The following is an 18,848-nucleotide window of genomic DNA, read 5'->3' as shown; positions in this document are numbered from 1 at the left end:
TCAATTAACAGAGACTATGAGGATTCTATCTGATCTTGAATTCTTGACCCAGGGCCAGGACAGAGGGATGAGTTACAGTCAAATTTTATTGAGAAAACTCAATAGCAACTCAACTTCTGCTCTTTCAATTTTCTGTAGAAGAAACAACTTAACAAAGCTCCTTCTCTCTTTTCCCAACAGGAAACTTTTCTTATCATCTTGGGAACATTCATATATCTTTTTTTCTTATAAATAGTAAAGAAAGAATATAAAATCTCTTTCCACAGCATGTGACTTTGAACTACCTCTTTTACTTATTCTTTAAACAGATATACTCTTAACATTTTTGGTATTTAAAATAAACTCTCCCAGAAATAAGAACCTTGTTTTAGGTAGCTAATATTTTCTGATTATCTAAATTTTCAGAATATTTCTATTTTAATGAAAAAATTTGCATCTTTTTACACAACTATGAAGGAAAGGTTATTTCCTCAAGGGGAAAAAAAATCCCTTTTTAAAAAAAAATTAGAATGGTGGGGGAGGAGCAGAGGGAGAAGGAGAGAGAGAGAATCTTAAGCTGGCTCCATGCCCAGCACAGAGCCCAACATGGGGCTGGCTCTATCTCACAACTTTGAGATCATGACCTGAGCCAAAATCAAGAGTCAGATGCTTAACTGACTGAGCTACCCAGATGCCCCCCCGCCAAATTCCCTTTTAACCACTCTGCCAAGGTTCTCTGTGTTCTTGCCCTACCAGAATTGTTAATAAAATCTTCCACTACTCTTTCTTCAACTCTCTACTTTAAGCAATTGTCCACTTACTTTTCCTCAGAGGATCTTTGTTTTGTTTTATCTGTTTCTAAATATGTCATCTAATTATTCTCATTTATTGCCTTGTACTACTTACACATCTATATTTCATTTTTTTAAAGAGAAGTAAGCCTTTATTTCCTTGCCTCATAAATAAAGTTGACTGAGTTGGTTGCTTTATTGGTGATCAAAGAGACCAAATCCCATATCCTCACCTGATTCCTCTGACTCTTCTTTCATTCCAGCCTTGCCTGGGGCAGCAGCAGCTGCAGGAGCAGCTGCAGGAGTAGCTATGGTGGCAGTGGCCACAGGAGTAACAGCCACAAAAGCAGGTGGATTAGCCAAGAAGATCATGATCTGTTCAGCAAGTTGAGCATGTGTATCAGTTTCCACAAAGGCAGAACCCATTTGTATCCACAGATAATAGAACAGGGTACAGATGCAACAGCAGGATAACCAATCTGCTAATGTACACTAGCAACATGGCAAACACCCTCAGAGAACTGAGAATGCAGATTCCTCCTTGATGTCAAGCACTTCAGGGTCATAGATGCTGCCATCTTCAAACACCTGCTGGATGATCAGCCCAAAGGAGAAGGGGGAGATGTTCAGTAGGATAGCTTTGCTGGCTCCCATTTTGTCTCCAGTCTTAATCAGTTGCACATCACTCAGTATTGAAGTGGTTCCCGGGAGATTTAGGAATAGTGATTTCTACTCTTATTTTAGCAATTTTCATATTGCTTTGCAGTTATGCTCCATTTGTTATTTTTTTTTCTTGTGAAAGTGTGAATTCTTCCAGAGCAAGAATAATCTTTGTTAGTATCCTGTCTGCTACATTGCTTTTCAGCCTTTTCAGTCCAGGAAAAAAAAAAAATCTAATGTGTACTTATTTATATTCTCTGTTGAATATTTCATAATCCATCAATGTGTGTTCAGCCTCTATAAAACCATAAAACAACCCTTGAAGAGAGGATTATTATTACCCCCAATTATACTCCATAGGTGCAGAGAAATGTTGGTTCACCATGGAGTACAAATCAAACAATTGGTTTGGCTCATAAGTTGACAGAGTTAGTTAGCGTCAGATGTAAACTCTTGGTTAGGCTTCTTTAATATACAAAAAGTGCTATCTTAACTAATTTAACCGCAGTTCTAGACATTTATTATACCAGGACTCCATTGTAACCCTGACTTCTGTGACTCCAATATGAAATAATTCTATCTTGAATCCCAACAGCAAAATATAGAATGTCTTTGTTCTAACCACTTTCATCTATAATAAAGACTGTTAAATGCTTAAAATTGAAATGTAAGGTTGGGAAGCAATAAAACATTCTGCTGTTTTATAAAACCACCCCTGGAGGTTGGCTGCCCTTACTAATTTCCCTCTCTTTAACACTGAAGACAAAATATGTAAAATATAACATTTCTGCTAAAACTCAGCAATAAGACTCAATTTTTACATTTTTTATAAAGTAGCAAAAGTCACAATCTTAACTCTCAGATCCATTAAGCAATCCAAAATTAGAAAGAAGAAAATGTTGAATACATTCTTATAATAGGGGAAATTTCAATACTAGCTGTGACTGGATGAGAAACAGATAGGTGGTGGTTCACAGTGCAGAATCTGGAGACAGACTTCCTAAGTTCAAATCCTAACTTTGTCACTGAATGGCAGTAAGTATAAATTCTCAGGGTAAAAAAAATCACACCTATAACAGAGGACTAATGTTGAGTTTAATGAATCAATACATGTAAATTAAAAAAAAAAAGCTTAGAACAGTGGCAAACATTTAATAAACACTATACAGATGTTAAATAATGCAAAAGATCATGTAATTTTCAAGGATTTAAGGGTGATACCAATAATTCAAAATAAAAATTCTCATTTCTTCAAATCATCAGAATGCATAAACTTTAGGGAGAAAAAGTCCTTTTGAAAACATCTGCCAATAATTGTCCTCTCAGCCACACAGCTGATCTGCTTGGAACTCCCTTCACTATCATACTTAGAATTATTTTACCTCTCCTGTATTAAATTGTCTTTTGTGTTGAATTCATGTTTTGTGGATGCCATGTTTTCCTCATACTTGTTTTATACCTTCAAAATGACAGAACATACCAGTATGCTAAGAAAGAGTATACAAGAAGTAAAATTTTAAAAATATTCCACTCTTTCAAATATCTCTATTCTTTCTTTATTCTTTTTTTTCTTTCTTTGTTCTTGACTGAAAATTCAGCTAGGTGTAGGATTTGGTTGGAAATATTTTCCATCAGAATTTTGTTAGCATTGATCTATAGTCTTCTAGCTCTGATTTGCATTTCCCTGATGATGAGTGATGTCGAGCATCTTCTCATGTGTCTGTTGGCTGTATGTTGAGCATCTTTTCATGTATATGTATTTTTTTTTTGAGAAATGTCTGTTTATGTCTTCTGCCCATTGTTTTTTTAAGTGAGGGAGGGGAGGGTCAGGAGGAAAGGAAGAGAGAAAATCCCAAGCAGGCTCCATGACCAGCATGGAGCGCAATGCAGGACTCAATCCCACAACCCCAAGATCATGAGCCAAGCCAAAATCAAGAGTCAGATGCTGAATGGACTGAGACACCCAGGCACACCCCTGCTGTCCATGTTTTTTTTTTTAAGATTTTATTTATTTATTTGAAAGAGAGAGAGATCACAAGTAGGCAGAGAGGCAGGCAGAGAGAGGGGGAAGCAGGCTCCCCACTGAGCGGAGAGCCTGATGTGGGGCTTGATCCCAGGACCCTGGGATCATGACCCGAGCTGAAGGCAGAGGCTTTAACCCACTGAGCCACCCAGGCGCTCCCCCTGTCCGTGTTTAAATGGAATATGTGTTTTTCTGGTCTTGCATTGTGTAAGTTCGTTATATTTTGGATAGTAACCCTTTATTGGATATGTCATTTGCAAATATCTTCTCTCATTCAGTAGGTTGTTTTTTGTTTCCTGATTATTTCTTTTGCTATGTGGAATCTTATTATTTTGATGTAGTCCTAATAGTTTATTTTTTGCTTTTGTTTCCTTTGCCTTAAGAGATTTATCTTAAAAAAGTATTGTTATATCCGATATCAGAGAAATTACTTACTGGGTTCTCTGCTAGGATTTTTATGATTTCTGGTCTCACATTTAGGTCTGTAATACATTTTGAGCTTATTTTTAGGTAAGGTGTAAGAAAGTGGTCCAGTTTCATTCATTTGCATGTAACTATCTGGTTTTTCCCAAACCATTTCTATGTGTGTCTTTTTATTTAATGTGGGTTTCTTATAGACAATATATAGTTGAGTCTTGTTTTGTCTACTCTGACAATTTTAGTCTTTTGTTTCATTTGTAGACTATTGAAGTTTTAATTGATTATTGATATACTTGGATTAATAGTTATCATATTTGTTACTGTTTTCTATTTGTTGTCCTTCTTCTTTGTTCCTATTTTTGTCCTCTACTCTTTTTGTGTCTTTTGTAGTTTTATTTTGATTTTTAATTTTTTTTAAAGATTTTATTTATTTATTTGAGAGAGAGAGAAAGGGTGACAGAGAGAGAGTATGACTGGTAGGAGGGGCAGAGGAGAGGGAGAAACAGACTCCCCAACTACCCATCAAGTAGCGAGTTTTATGAGGGACTGGATCCCAGGATCCCAGAATCCTCACCCAAGCCTCAGGCAGACAATTAACCAACTGAGCCTCCCTGGTACCCCCATTTTATAGTTTTTAAATGAGAATTTTATTATTCTAATTTTTCTTTTTTTTCTGCATATCAATTATATTTCCTTTTTTTTTAGGGTTTGCCCTAGAATTTGCAATATTCATTTACAACGAACCCAGTTTCACCTTCAAATAACACTATACCACTTCACAGTGGTACAATTTATTGCAATTATTAATAACCAACTATTGCTAATCGTTCTTTCACAACACTTGTATCATTGTTGTCATTCAGTTAAGCATACATAATCAAATACATTGTTGTTATTACTTTGAACATATTATTGTCAGATCAATCAAAAGTAAGAAAAATAAAAGTTTTTTTAATTTTACCTTCAATTACTCTTTTTATGGTAATATTCTTTTCTTTATGTAGATGTGAAAATACTTGTTATTTGTATTCTTTCTGAGGAATTTGATTAATATTTGTGTCCCGTTACCAGACAGTTCACTCTAAGAAACTAAGACCATATACTTTATTTATTAACTACTCATCAATTAATTTTACCCTTTTTCATTTCCCAGTACTAAGTAAAAAGCCTGCAGTAAGTTAAAATTCAGTACATATTTTCTAAGAATGAAACACACGTAAGCAAATTACTTTGTACAGGGGTGATGGGAAAAGCAGTAACTTTAGAGTTAAAGGATTTGTGCTCCATTCCCAGCACTAACCTTTATAGAATAGATTGTGACTTCAACAAGTTAATTAACCTCATTGAGATCAGTTTCCTCATCACTAATTTGGGTATAAAATTGCCTGTCACAACTTATTAAAATGTTGTGAGATAGCCTCAGTGAAAATGTTTAGTCTAGTGCCCAATCCATAAGAAGACCTCAGCAAAACACTGGCTAAATCTGTTAAGTCATTGGGAACCAACCTGTGAAATTTGTTGCTGGGGTCACTTGGTCTAGAGAAAGTTGACCAAATAATTAATTATCCTACACAAGTTGGTTATCTAAATCAGTCAATACACATTTGCAGCATTCACAGCTTAAGGTTTAGCAAGTGACCAGGCTGTTAACTGTGAGTGTATTTGCCAAAAGTATTATTTGCTATGAAGTGCACAGAAGCAGTGACTCTTGCTGCATAGTCTTGTTTTTTCCTAGCAAAAGGTAAAACAAGAAAGTTTAGTTTTTATTACAAAGCAAGAAATGCATATTACAGAAAGATGTTTATATTGGCAAATTCAGGTCTTATTTTAATCTTATCACAGGGAATATCTGATAGTAACTTTCTTGGAAAAGGGTTAGATATACTGTTTACCGGAAAAGTTCTGCTAGATAAATGGAGTAAGACAGTAAAGATGGAAGAATTGCAATTTTCATCAAGTCACAAGATAACCTGGAAACCTGTGGCAGCTGTCTCCAGGGGAATCACTCTATAAATAATGGAGTCAAAAGTATATGTGAGGGCACTGGGTGGCTCAGCGGGTTAAAGCCTCTGCCTTCGGCTCAGGTCATGATCCCAGGGTCCTGGGATCCAGCCTCACATCTGGCTCTCTGCTCAGCAAGGAGCCTGCTTCCTCCTCTCTCTCTCTCTCTGCCTGCCTTTCTGCCTACTTGTGATCTCTGTCTGTCAAATAAATAAATAAAATCTTTAAAAAAAAGTATATGTGGGGCACCTGGGTTGCTCAGTGGGTTAAGCCTCTGCCTTCAGCTCAGATGATGATCTCGGGGTCCTGGGATGGAGCCCCGCATTGGGCTCTCTGCTCAGCAGGGATCCTGCTTCCCCTTCTCTCTCTCTGCCTACCTCTCTGCCTACTTGTGATCTCTCTCTCTCTGTGTGTGTCTAATAAATAAATAAAATCTTCTTTAAAAAAAGTATATGCAAAAAACAAGAATGAAAAATTTCTTATAGAAGGTGACATTCAAGGAACTAACCCATACATTGATGCAAACACCTGAAGCTCTTCATATATACAAAATGTTTGTAAAGAAGTTTAATATTATTCTTTATTGGAGAAACAGCTACATTTAAAGGCGGCTGTACAAAAGCCTGAGTGTGTTTTGACCCAGAAAATTACTTCCAATAAAGAAATATTTTCAGTATGTGTATATACAGAAATGTGTATACAAGGCTATTCATCAGACTTTTGTTTAAACAAGTAAACTGGCAAAACAAAACAAAACAAACAAACAAACAAAAAACAACTAAGTATTCAACAGTATGAGATTGGACTATACAGCCAAATAATTCCATAATACTATGCAACCATTAAGTTTTTGTTGAAGAATAATATTAATGGCAACAGAAAATGTTCATGATGTTAAATAGAAATAAATTAATAATATCTACAGTCTGATCATATATAAATGCAATCACACACAATACATAAAATATGGTAGCAATTTTAATTTAAGTAATATGACATTTTGTAATAAAAAGATACTACTTTTGTAACTAGAAAAAAAAGTAATGCAACATATATATGGGTGTTTGTTCAGCAGCATTTGGAAAAGAATTTAAGCCTAACATGTACCACACAAAGAATCCATTGCACAAAGATTCAAAACTGGAATAACACTGACAGAAATAGTAAACCTGAGCAGAGGCCTCAAAAGCAGATAGTAAAGAGGCATTATCTACCCAACTTAATTGGGCTGGATCAATGTTATTACAAAATCCAAAGGAGATTCAATTTCAGATCAAGGTTATATGGTTTGTACCCCCAGAGACTTTGGCTTATCAATTGCAGAATAATTAGCGATTTGAATCCAAAACCCCATGTCCATAGAGAAAGGAAAAGAGAATACGGGAGAACACACAAGACCATAGATGTTGTCATCACCCTATGTAACCAGAATATCACTGTTCTAAGAATAACATTACAAAAAACAAAGCCACGGTTGATTATTTACCATATCGTTTTCTCATAAGTTGCCAAAATAGAGATGATTATCTATCATTCAATTCAACTGTTATTTTATACTTAGAAACATAAGATAAAAAAAAAAAACTGCAACATGCTTTATCGTACTCTCATCCTAGGAGCATATGCTTCTAATGAATCCAATTGATGAAAGAAGTTGTTTAGAAAAGATAAAATATTTTTCAGAAACTTTCTAAATATGACTTCCCCCATAAATCAATGTATTCATTTATTTATTCACAAACTAACCAACAGTGATGTTCTGGGTATTATACAAACTGTGAAGGGCAAGTTTATAGGGTTTTTGTGACTATTACGCGGGAGTTTGAAATTTGGGACCTGAAATGGGACCTGAAATTTGGGACGTGAAATGGACCTATAATAAGTTTTAGCTACTAGTCCTACTACTAGAACTCAACTCCTAAACTTTATTCTCGTAAAGGATGAAAAGTGTAAGGCATACCCCCCCCACGCTACTTGTTATATTGTACTATCCATGAGCTTCTCTTAAAACAATGCTGGATGTCTCCATGTGATTCAAACATTGAAACAGCCTGAGAGTGTACTAATTACATGAACAAAGTGTTCCTTCAGATACCTTGTCTAAATGATGTCAAAATTTTAAATTGTTAAATTACACCAAAAATGCCCCCAAGACAATCCAAATTTAACATCATTTTGTCATCTTTAAACATTAAATTATGAAATTTCACCTATTTAATGTGTTGACAGCCCATAAAGATACAGATTTGATAAGGAAGATGGAAGGAAGAGAGTGTTTTTCCTAATTCACAAAGCTCAAATTTGAGTAATGAGCCCCTCTGGACATTTGGTGCCTCAGCAAGGTGTACATTTCCAGAAGACATTACCAGGAGTTACAGTGTGTTTCCATGAACTTGCATGCTGAGAAGCAAACCTTCTGGCATTTCAGTGTAACAATGTAAGAACACAGGACAAATTTTCTAAGCATAATAAAATCATGAAGGTTTAGTGCTAGATAATACTCTTTTCACAACACACTACTTTGCCCACAGTGATTTGTTCTCCACATTTTATTTCAAATGTTTCAGATGGTCTCATTTTGAATGATTCATGAACAAGTGATTGAGAAGCCTTCCTTGAGTTCCTCAGCCTAGTCAGTATACCTGATAGAAAAAGGTTTCTGGAAAAGCCTTCCTTAAGCTATTCTAATATATTTAAAAGATAATCCAGAAATAATTAAATACTTCAAAATGAACTTAAAATTACTTAGATCTCTTATTGGACGAGGGAACTAAAATTATTAAGAAAATATGTAAACATACACAAAGGCATGATTAAAACATTAGTTGTAACTTTTTTGTATGTTTTAAATTTTTCTTAGCATTGTTTAAAAAGGAGAGTTGGTAATGGCAAAAATAAGCCTAGCAAAATGTTGATAGTTTTTTTTTAAATTTTTATCTTATTTTAATTCCAGTGTTGTATTCCACTATTATCACATCTTCTTTATCCATTCATTTGTTGAGAGACACTGGGCTATTTCATAATTTGGCTATTGTAAATAATACTACAATAACCATGGAGGTGCACTTATCACTTCAAATTAGTGGTTTGACATTCTTTAGTATACCCAGCAGTGCAATTACTGGATAGTAGTGTAGTTCTATTTTTAATTTCTTGTTTTTGAGAAAACTTCCATACTTCCCTCCACAGTGGCTACACCTATTTGCATTCCCACCAATGGTGCATGAGGGTTCCTTTTTCTCCACAACCATATCTGCATCAACACTGTTTCTTGTGCTTTGTATTTTAGCCATTCTGACAGGTGTGAGGTGATATCTCAGTGATGTTTGGGTATGCTGCTGATGAGTGATGATTAGTGATGTTGAGCATCATTTTATGTGTCCAGTGGCCATCTGTATGTCTTTTTTGGAGCAATTTCTTTTTGGGTTTTCTGCCCATTTCTTAGAATTGGATTATTTTTCTTTTGGGCTTGAACTTGCACAAGTTCTTTATATATTTTGATACTAACTCTTTATTGGATATGTCATTTTCAAATATCTTCTATTCAGTAGATTGCCTTTTAGTTTTGTTGATTATTTCCTTGCTGTGCAGAAGCTTTTTATTGTGATGCAGTCCCAATAGTTCATTTTTGCTTATGTTTCTCTGGCCTCAGGAGACACATCTAGAAAGATATTGCAGCCAATGTCAGAGAAATTAGTGCCTGTGCTCTCTTCTGGGATTCTTATGGGTTCAGGTCCCACATTTAGGTCTTTAATCCATTTTCAGTTTATTTTTGTGTATGGCATTACAAAGTGGCCTGGTTTCATTCATTTACATGTAGCTATCCATTTCATTCATTTTCATGCTATCGCCAGTTCCCAAAAATATTTGTTGAAGAGACTATCTTTTTTTCCATTTCATGTTCTTGCCTTCTTTGTCAAGGATAAACTGACCATATAATTATGAGTTTATTTCAGGGTTTTCTATTCTGTTCCACTGATCTGTATGTCTACTTTTGTGCCAGTGCCATACTGTTTTGATTACTTCAGCTTTGTAATATAGCTTGAAATCTAGAATTGTGATGCCTCCAGTTTTGCTTTTCTTTCTCAAAACTCCTTTGGCTATTCAGAGTCTTTTGCAGTTCCTTACAAACTTAAGGATTGTTTATTCTAGTTCTGTGAGAAATGCTGTTGGTATTTTGATATGGATTGCATTAAATCTCTAGATTGCTTTGGGTTATGGACGTTTTAACATATTTGTTCTTCCAATCCATGAGCATGGGATATCTTTCCATTTCTTTGCGTGGTCTTCAATTTCTTTCATCAATGTTTCATCATTTCAGAGTATAGGTGTTTTACCTCCTTGGTTAGGTTTATTCCTCGGTATTTTTTTTTCCTTTGGAGCAACTGTAAGTAGGATTGTTTTCTTAATTTCTCTTTCTGCTGCTTCATTATTAGGGTATAGAAATGCAATGGATTTATGTACATTGATTTTGTATCCTGAGACCTTACTGAATTCATTCATCAGTCGTAGTAGTTTTTTGGTGGAGTTTTTAAATTTTTGTTTTGTTTTGTTTTGTTTTATATAGTTATCATGTCATCTGCAAATACTGAAAGTTTTACTTCTTTCTTACTAGTTTGGATCCCTTCTATTCCTTTTACTTATCTGACTGCTGTGGCTAGGATTTCCAGTACTATGTTGAATAAAAGTTATGAGAGTAGACATCTTTGTCTTATTCCTTATCTTAGAAGAAAAGTTCTCAGATTTCACCATTGAGTATGATGTTTGCTCTTGATTTTTCATATATGGTCTTTATTACATTGAAATACATTCCCTCTAAACCTACTTTGTTGAGAGTTTCTTATCATGAATTACTGTTGTACTTTGTCAATTTTTTTTTGCATCTATCAACATGATCATATGGTTTTTATCCTTTCTTTTATTGATGTGATGTACCATGTTGATTGATTTGTAAATATTAAACCACCTTTGCAACCTGAGAATAAATCCCACTTGATCACAGTGAATTTTTTTAATGTTTTGTTGGATTTGGTTTCCTGAGATTTTATTGTGGATGTGTTCATCATCAGAGATATTGGCCTGTAGTCAGTCTCTCTCTCTCTCTGTGGTGGTGTCTTTATATGGTTTTGGTATCAGGGTAATCCTGGCCTCATTTAGTGAATTTGGAAGTTTTTCTTCCCCTTTTATTTTTGGAAAAGTTTGAGAATAGATATTAAGTCTTCTTTAAATATCTGGTCCTGGGGGTGCCTGGGTGGCTCAGTGGGTTAAGCCGCTGCCTTCGGCTCAGGTCATGATCTCAGGGTCCTGGGATCGAGCCCCACATCGGGCTCTCTGCTCAGCGGGAAGCCTGCTTCCCTCTCTCTCTCTGCCTGCCTCTCTGTCTACTTGTGATCTCTCTCTGTCAAATAAATAAATAAAATCTTTAAAAAAAAAAAAAATATATATATATATATATATATATATATATCTGGTTCTGGACTTTTGTTTGTTGGGAGTTTTTAAACTACTGACTCAATTTCCTTGCTGCTAGTTAATGTGTTCAAATTGTCTATTTCCTTCTATTTTGGTTTTGGTAAGTTATATGTTTCTAGGAATTGATCCATTTCTTCTAGGCTGTCCAATTTGTTAGCATATAATATTTCACAGTATTCTCTTACAATCTTCTGTATTTCTGAAGTGTTAGTTGTTATTCCTTTCATTTCTGATTTTATTTGAGTTCTCTCTCTCTCTCTCTCTCTCTCGATGAGTTTGGCTAAAGGTTTCTGAGTTTTGTAGATCTTTTCAAAAAACCAGCTCCTGGTTTCATCAATCTGTTCTATTGGGTTTTGTTTTGTTTTGTTTTTTATTTGTTGTTGTTGTTGTTTTATTTTCTATCTCATTTAGGTCGTATAGTGCCCTGCAGTGTAATGTTCCCTGTTCACTAGATCCTGGCACTTCAGGGGTGTCTCCTGTGTGTCATGTGCTCCCTGCTTCTGTGCTAAGCTTCTTTCCCCTTCAGAGCAGTCATCTGGAGTGGCTCTCTTTACCTGTTGTGAGTAGTGTTTGATCCCTGTGGTATTAGTGGACCAGTCTGGGGCTGCCTGGGCTTGAGTTGAGTCAGACAGAATTTTTCAGAGCTATAGTAGCACCAAACTGCAGGGCACTTTCTCTGTATTGTCCACTGAGAAGCCGGGATTGCAATCAGAGGGGCCTTCTATCCCCAGCCCGCTGCTGGGGCCCTAGTCTGACTGGTGCATGTGGTTTTCTTTCCCTCTCCCCAGGGTAGGAGTACTTTGGAGTGGTGCTGGCCCCTGTTGACCCTCACACCCTTCCAGACTTATGGCCCTGATTTGAATGAGCCCTGGAAACCAGTGTCTTGGAGGGAGCAGATTCCCAACATACTTGGGGGCGAGATGCTCAGTCAGTCTTCTGGGAGAGGGGGCAAGCTTCTGCCAGAACAGAAGGCAGCCAAAGCCAATCTGCAAAACACATTCACTTGAATGAGCCCATCAGAGCAGATGTGCCACTGCCTCGGGACCATGCTGGACGTGGCTGGTTTGCAAAGAGTTTGGGGTAGGGCATACAATTTTCCCGAGGTACATGTGGGTCTTCCCCAAGAAGGGATCTGTGGCCACCACTGGGGAACTAAGACCCCCCAAAATGCATCTTCTGGACACAAGTGTTGACTAGTCTTGCACTGGCTCTCGGGAAGTGGACCTGCAGCGCTGGGCCTGACGCAAGCCTGGGTGGAAGAGGCAGACCCCAAAACCAGGGGGGCAGGGAGGCACATTGTAAGCAAGTGAGGTAGTGAATGTCCGGCACTTTGCTGCTTAAATAAGGTAGCCAGTGTGTTTATGCCAGGGGACAAGGGGCGGGGAAAATGGCACCTGCCAGATCCTTTGTTCCTGGAGGAATCATCCAGAGATCTCTGTCCCTCTGGGACAAGTTCTAAGATTAGTAAATAATTCTTCCTCCCATATGCCCCAGGCATTTTTCAAACTGCTGCTTCTATGCTATGTCTCCTCTGGCTGTTGTGCTGTCTCTTTAAGCATGAAGGTTTCCCTCACCCACCAGGCTCTTCCAGAACCATGCCCACTGATTTTTAAAACCCCAGGCTTTCATTCCTGCTGGCTATAAGAACTCACAATTCAGCCTCTCAGGTTTTCAAGGCCAAACCTTATGAGGATTCATCTTCCCCCAGAAGTCTGCCTGGTGTGATAGTCTTTTTCTCTCCCCTCTCTGCACCAGCAGGTCCCTCCCAACAGCCAACAGCTGACAGTCCGTGATCCATTTGTCACCCAACTACATCTCTGCCCTTCCAATCCTTTTTGATATGGATTTCCCCCTACAGTTAGTTGTGGGATTTGTTCTACCCGTTTTGGGTCATTTTCTAGGTTATTTATACTGATGTGTATGTAGAACAAGGTAAGCTTAGGGTCCTTCTATTCTGCCATCTTCCTTCACTCTCACAAATGTGGACAGTTTTTGAAGTCAGATGAAAAGTGCATTTTTCATTCTTGCTTTATCTATCCTCCACTCATATTTTTAGAAATATTTTCAAAATTGTCTTCCAGGTGTATTTCAAAATAAAATGCATGCACCATATCAACTCACCTATGAATACTTCAGTATACATCTCAAAAACACAGAGAAGTTTTCTTAAATAATCCAATATCATTATCACACTTAAAATTAATAATGTGCCTTAATATTATCTAATTCTTAGCCTATTTTCAAATTACCCCAAGTGGCAAAATTCTCCTTGTATAATCAATTCATTCAAAACTAGGATCTAGACAAGTTATACTCACTATATTTAATTCTTAGGCTCATTTTAGCATTTTAAGTGACTGTCAAGCCAAAAACAGGAAAAACGGGTTTGTTTGTTTTCCTTTTTCTCTTTTGCTTATCTGTTGTAATTTTGTCTGCAATATTCTTTTGGAAATCACAATAGACATCCAGTGAATGACCCACATTTTGTATTTGACTGATTGCTCCTTGAGTATGTCATTTCAGTTGTCCCTTTAGTCCATGAATTTCCTGTCAGTTAGATTTGATTCATGTTCCTTTTATTTTGTTTTGCTGGTACAATAATATTGCGTAGGGTCTGTAGCATATCTGATATTACATCCTACCACTAGACACATACGTTTTAGTTTTCTCACTGCATGTTAGTGATGTGTAGTGATATTAACATTGGTAAGTGAATTCAGAAGATGACAGCAAAACTATGTCAATCTGAAGTTTCCAATCCACCTTTCACCTGATGGTTTTAGTATCCACTGATGACTCACCTAGATCAATTTTTCATTAGGGGTGAAAATGGTGTTATCACTTCTTCTGAATATTTTAGATGAAATTATTGTATAGAACTTTCCCTAATCCATTCAAGCTATTTGATTACCTTCAATACAGTTCATACTGGGTATCAAAATTAATGTTGGAGTCTTTTCTTGTAATTATTGACGTTTATTATACTGAGCTGGTGCTCTAGTAATCTCCAGTGGTGTCCAAGAAGTTTTATTTCTTTCTTCTTATTATGAACTTATTTTTTAAATGTTTATTGTTTTCATCAATATAGTTTTTTTTTTTTTTTTTTTTTTTTTTAGTTTTCAAGTTGCACTGTGTTGGCTAGAGGACTTCAATTTCATCCATTTGTTCTTTTGATCCACTGCATTTGCCTTTATGGCATCTTTCTTTTTTATTTTGCGTTCTAGGTTCATCTAGTATAGTTCTTAGTCTACAATTATAAACAACCATTTATGCAAGGCATACATTTATCTATATTTTTTTAATATTCGGAATGATATTTAGAAGTCACAGTCTGAGTGTAATTTAATTGTAATTAAAATTTTCTTCCAATGACTAAAATAGTTTTAAAAAGAGAGTAATAATGTTCATACTGATATTTCAAATTTAACCTTAAGATTAAAAAGCTTTCACTTAACACTTTTCTCTTACGCTGAAAATCTTTGCTCCTGAAAATGACTTTTTAAATCTCTTTTACAATACACATGTAATTATGTCTTAATAACTATATCAATATTATCACTAATAGTAAGATGATTGCATGCAGCTACATTTTCTTTATAGCTAATTTTATCTTTAGAGTCATAGCTTGCTATTATTCATAGTAAAAATATTGTGTTCCAGATTTAGCAGGAGCAACTCTTTGCTGTGAGTAGTTACGTCAAAAACGGATAAACATTTAGACTTGTTTTGCCTTGCTTTAAGTTTTTAGAGATTTTAAAATTTTTATTTGGTTTTGTTATTTTACTTTTTAAAATCTTCACATGTTTCAAAGATAAACTGCAAATTTGACATGCTTCTAATCTCAGTCATATCCTTCTCACTTCCTTCTTGCTCCCTTTTCTTCTCTTATGGGTTATCTTTTCATGAGCTTTTTGTCTTATTTTTTCATTGTTTCCTTTTCCAAATTTAAACAAATGAAGCATACATATTTTGATTCCCATCCATTTCTTACACAAAGTATACCAAACTATGTACACTGCTATGTACATATACACTGAACATCACTCCATATCAGTGGGCAGACATCTTTCTAAATTTTTTTGCAGCTTCATAGTTCACTGTTGTATGTATCATTATTTATTCAAGCCATTCCCTCCTAATAGACATATGGCTTATTCTTAGCCTTTTACTATTCTAAATATTTTTAACAGATAATATTATATATAAACTACTTTGTGGTTTGCTAATATACCTATGGGATGGATATCTAGAAGTGGAATGTGTAGTCCAGGGTTTGATGTAACTTTGCTAAATGTTGCCAAATCTCCTCTGTAGGAGTTGTAACACCCATTGCATTCTTGTTAGCAATATATGAGAGTGACTTTCACTACATACTCGCCAGCATGATGTATTGTGAGACTTTTTGTTTTGTTTTGTTTTGTACCTAATGTGTGTGGTAAGAAATGGTATCTCAGTTGTGTTCTATTTGCTACTGTTTTTATGAGTGAACTTAAACATTCTTCCATGTGTTTTTTCTTCCATGTTTTTAATGGATATTTCTGTATTATTTTCTCTAAGTTATCCATGTTATTTACAAATTTCATATTAAGTTGCTTAGTCATATTTTCTTTTCATTTCAGAAGTTGTTTACAATTTAGAGATATTAGTTCTTTGTGATATCAATTGCAATTTCTTAGTTTCCCTTTGCCTTTTAACATCTGTTAATTAAAATTTGCATGTTTACTTAATCAAACATATTATTCTTTTCTTATTATTTCTTATTAATTTGGAATCATAATTAAGAAGGTTTTCATTATAGCCAGTCATAAAATAATTCCCCATGCTTCCTTATAGTACTTGTGCAACTATTCCAATTATTTAAAAGATTAAATTATCCTCACTGATCTTTCATGTCAATTCTTCATAAATTATCAAATTCACTTAGATTTATTTCCTTAACTTTCATTTGTCCATCTGTTAATTCCTTGTTTTAGCCTTAAAGGCCTTATCATATATATTTTTTATTAATATCTTTGCTCCTTTTTAAAATGAATTTTTTTTAAGATTTATTTATTCAAGAGAGATTGAGAGTGCACATAGCAGAGGGAATAGCAGGCAGAGGGAGAGGGAGAAGCAGGCTCCCCACTGAGCACAGAGCTGGATGAGAGGCTCAATCCCAGGGCCCTGGAATCTTGACCTGAGCTAAGGCAGATGCTTTGCTGACTGAGGCACCCAGGCACTCCTTAAAATAAATTTCTTAATTATATATATTTTTTATTTTTTCCAGCTTTATTGAGGTATAATTGACAAATAAAATTGTATATATTTAAAGTGTACAAAGTGATAATTGCATATATATATATATATACAAGGTGATAATTTCATAAACATATACCATAATCAAATTAAATAACCCATCCATCATAATCATAGCTATCTTGTGTGTGTGTGTGTGTGTACGTGATGAGAACACTTAAGATCTACTCTTTTAGTAAATTTCAAGTATATGATAGAGTATTATTAACTATGGTCATCATGTTTTACATTAGAGTCTCAGGCTTTATTCATCTAATAATGAAAGATTGTACCCTTTAACCAACACCTCCCATCACCCCCACTTCCAGCCTCTGGCAATCACAATTCTACTCTCTGCTTCTACAAATTCCACTTTATTATTTATTTATTTATTTATTATTTTTAAAATTCTGCTTGTGAGTGATATCCTACAGTATTTGTCTTTCCCTGTCTGGTTTATTTCACTTAGCATAATGTCATCCAATTTCCATATTGTTGCAAATGCCAGACTCTCCTTCTTTTTTACTGATAATATTCTATTGTACGTGTGTGTTGTGTGTAGACCACATTTTCCTAACCATTTATGCATCAATAAACACCATTTCCTTCTCAAACTTAGCTATTGTGAATAATGCTGTAATGAACATGGCGGTGCAGATACCTCTTTAGAGTAATGATTTTGTTTTCTTTAAATATATATTCAAAAGTGGGTTGCTAAATCATTTGATACGTTTGTTTGTTTGTTTGTTTGTTTGCTTTCATTTGGTAGTTTTATTTTCAGTTTTGGGGGTCCCTCCATACTGTTTTCCGTAACAACTGTATCAATTTACATTCACCAACATTGCACAAGGATTTCCTTTTCTCCATCACCTTGTCAATACTTACTATCTCTTATCTGTTTGATGATAGGAATTCTAAAGATTCTGAGAGGTGTATCTCACTGTAGTTTCGATTTGCATTTCACTGATGATTGATGATGTTAAGCACCTTTTCATGTACCTGTTGGCTATTTGTATGTCTTTTTTTTTTTAAATGCTTTTTCGGGGGTTTTTGTTGTTGTTGTTGTTGTTGTTGTTGTTTTTCCCTGAAGGGAGAGAGGGAGAGGCAAGGGAAGTTGCAAAAGGAGGGGGAGAGAATCTTAAGCAGGCTCCATACTCAGTATGGAGCCCAATGCAGGGCTCGATATCACAATCCTGAGGTCATGACCTGAGCTGAAATCAAGAGTAGGATGCTTAATTGACTGAGCCACACAGGCCCCTTTTGACTATTTTTTTTAATTGGGTTATTTGGATGTTTTTTGCTATTGAGTTATAGGAGTTCCTCAAATATTCAGTTATTAGTCTTTTTTCAAATATGTGGTTTACAAATATTTTCTTTCAATCTGTATGTTACTTTTCATTTTGTTGATTGTTTCCTTTGCTGTGCAGCTTTTTTTCTTTGGATCATAAAGAAATAGTAAATCTGAATAGAAATGTAACTAGTAAGGAGATTGAATTTGTAATAAAAAGTCTCCCAAGAAAGAAAAGCCAAGAACCAGATGGCTTCACTGGTGAATTCTGCCAAACATTTAAAGAAGAATTAATGCCAATTCTTTTCAAATCTTTGGAATAACTGAAGAGAAAGAAATACTTTCCAAGTAATCTTAGGGGCCAGCAGTATCCCAATACCAACACCAGACAAAGAGCAAGAAAAGAAAACTACAAACTAATATCTCTGATGAGCATAGATGCAAAAATCCTCAACAAAATATTAGCAAATTGAATTTAACAGCAAATTAAAGGATAAAACACCATGAACAAATGGAATTTATCTCTGAGATGCAAGATGGTTTCACATACTAAAATCAATAAATGTGATACACTACATTAACAGAATAAAGGATAAAATTATGTAATTATCTCAATAGATGCAGAAAAAGCATTTGACAATATCTAACATACTTTCATAATAAGAACACTCAATAAACAGGTATAGAAGAAATATAATTCAACATAATAAATGTCATATGTGACAAGCTCATAGCTAACCTCATACTTGTTGGTGAAATGCTAAAAGCTTTTTCTTTAAGGCAAGGATGTCTATGCTCACCACTCTTATTCAACGTAGTACTGGAAGTCCTAGTCACAGAAATTAGGCAAGAAAAAAGAAACAAAAGATACTCTTATTGGAAAAGAAGTAAAATTATCTGCAGACAATAAGTTCTTATATACAGAAAATCCCAAGAACTA

General features: G+C 35.2%; 1 pseudogene; it reads right to left on the bottom strand.

Annotated features, from left to right (window-relative positions):
- Positions 1 to 965: 965 nt before the first annotated feature.
- LOC111158233 overlaps positions 966 to 18,848 on the bottom strand; it is a 129,646-nt pseudogene continuing 111,763 nt past the window's right edge.

This window comes from Enhydra lutris, unplaced genomic scaffold (assembly GCF_002288905.1).
Source record: "Enhydra lutris kenyoni isolate GAN:26980312 unplaced genomic scaffold, ASM228890v2 scaffoldscaffold58, whole genome shotgun sequence".
In the NCBI taxonomy this organism is placed as follows: domain Eukaryota; kingdom Metazoa; phylum Chordata; class Mammalia; order Carnivora; family Mustelidae; genus Enhydra; species Enhydra lutris.
This window is presented reverse-complemented; position numbering and strand designations above follow the sequence as displayed.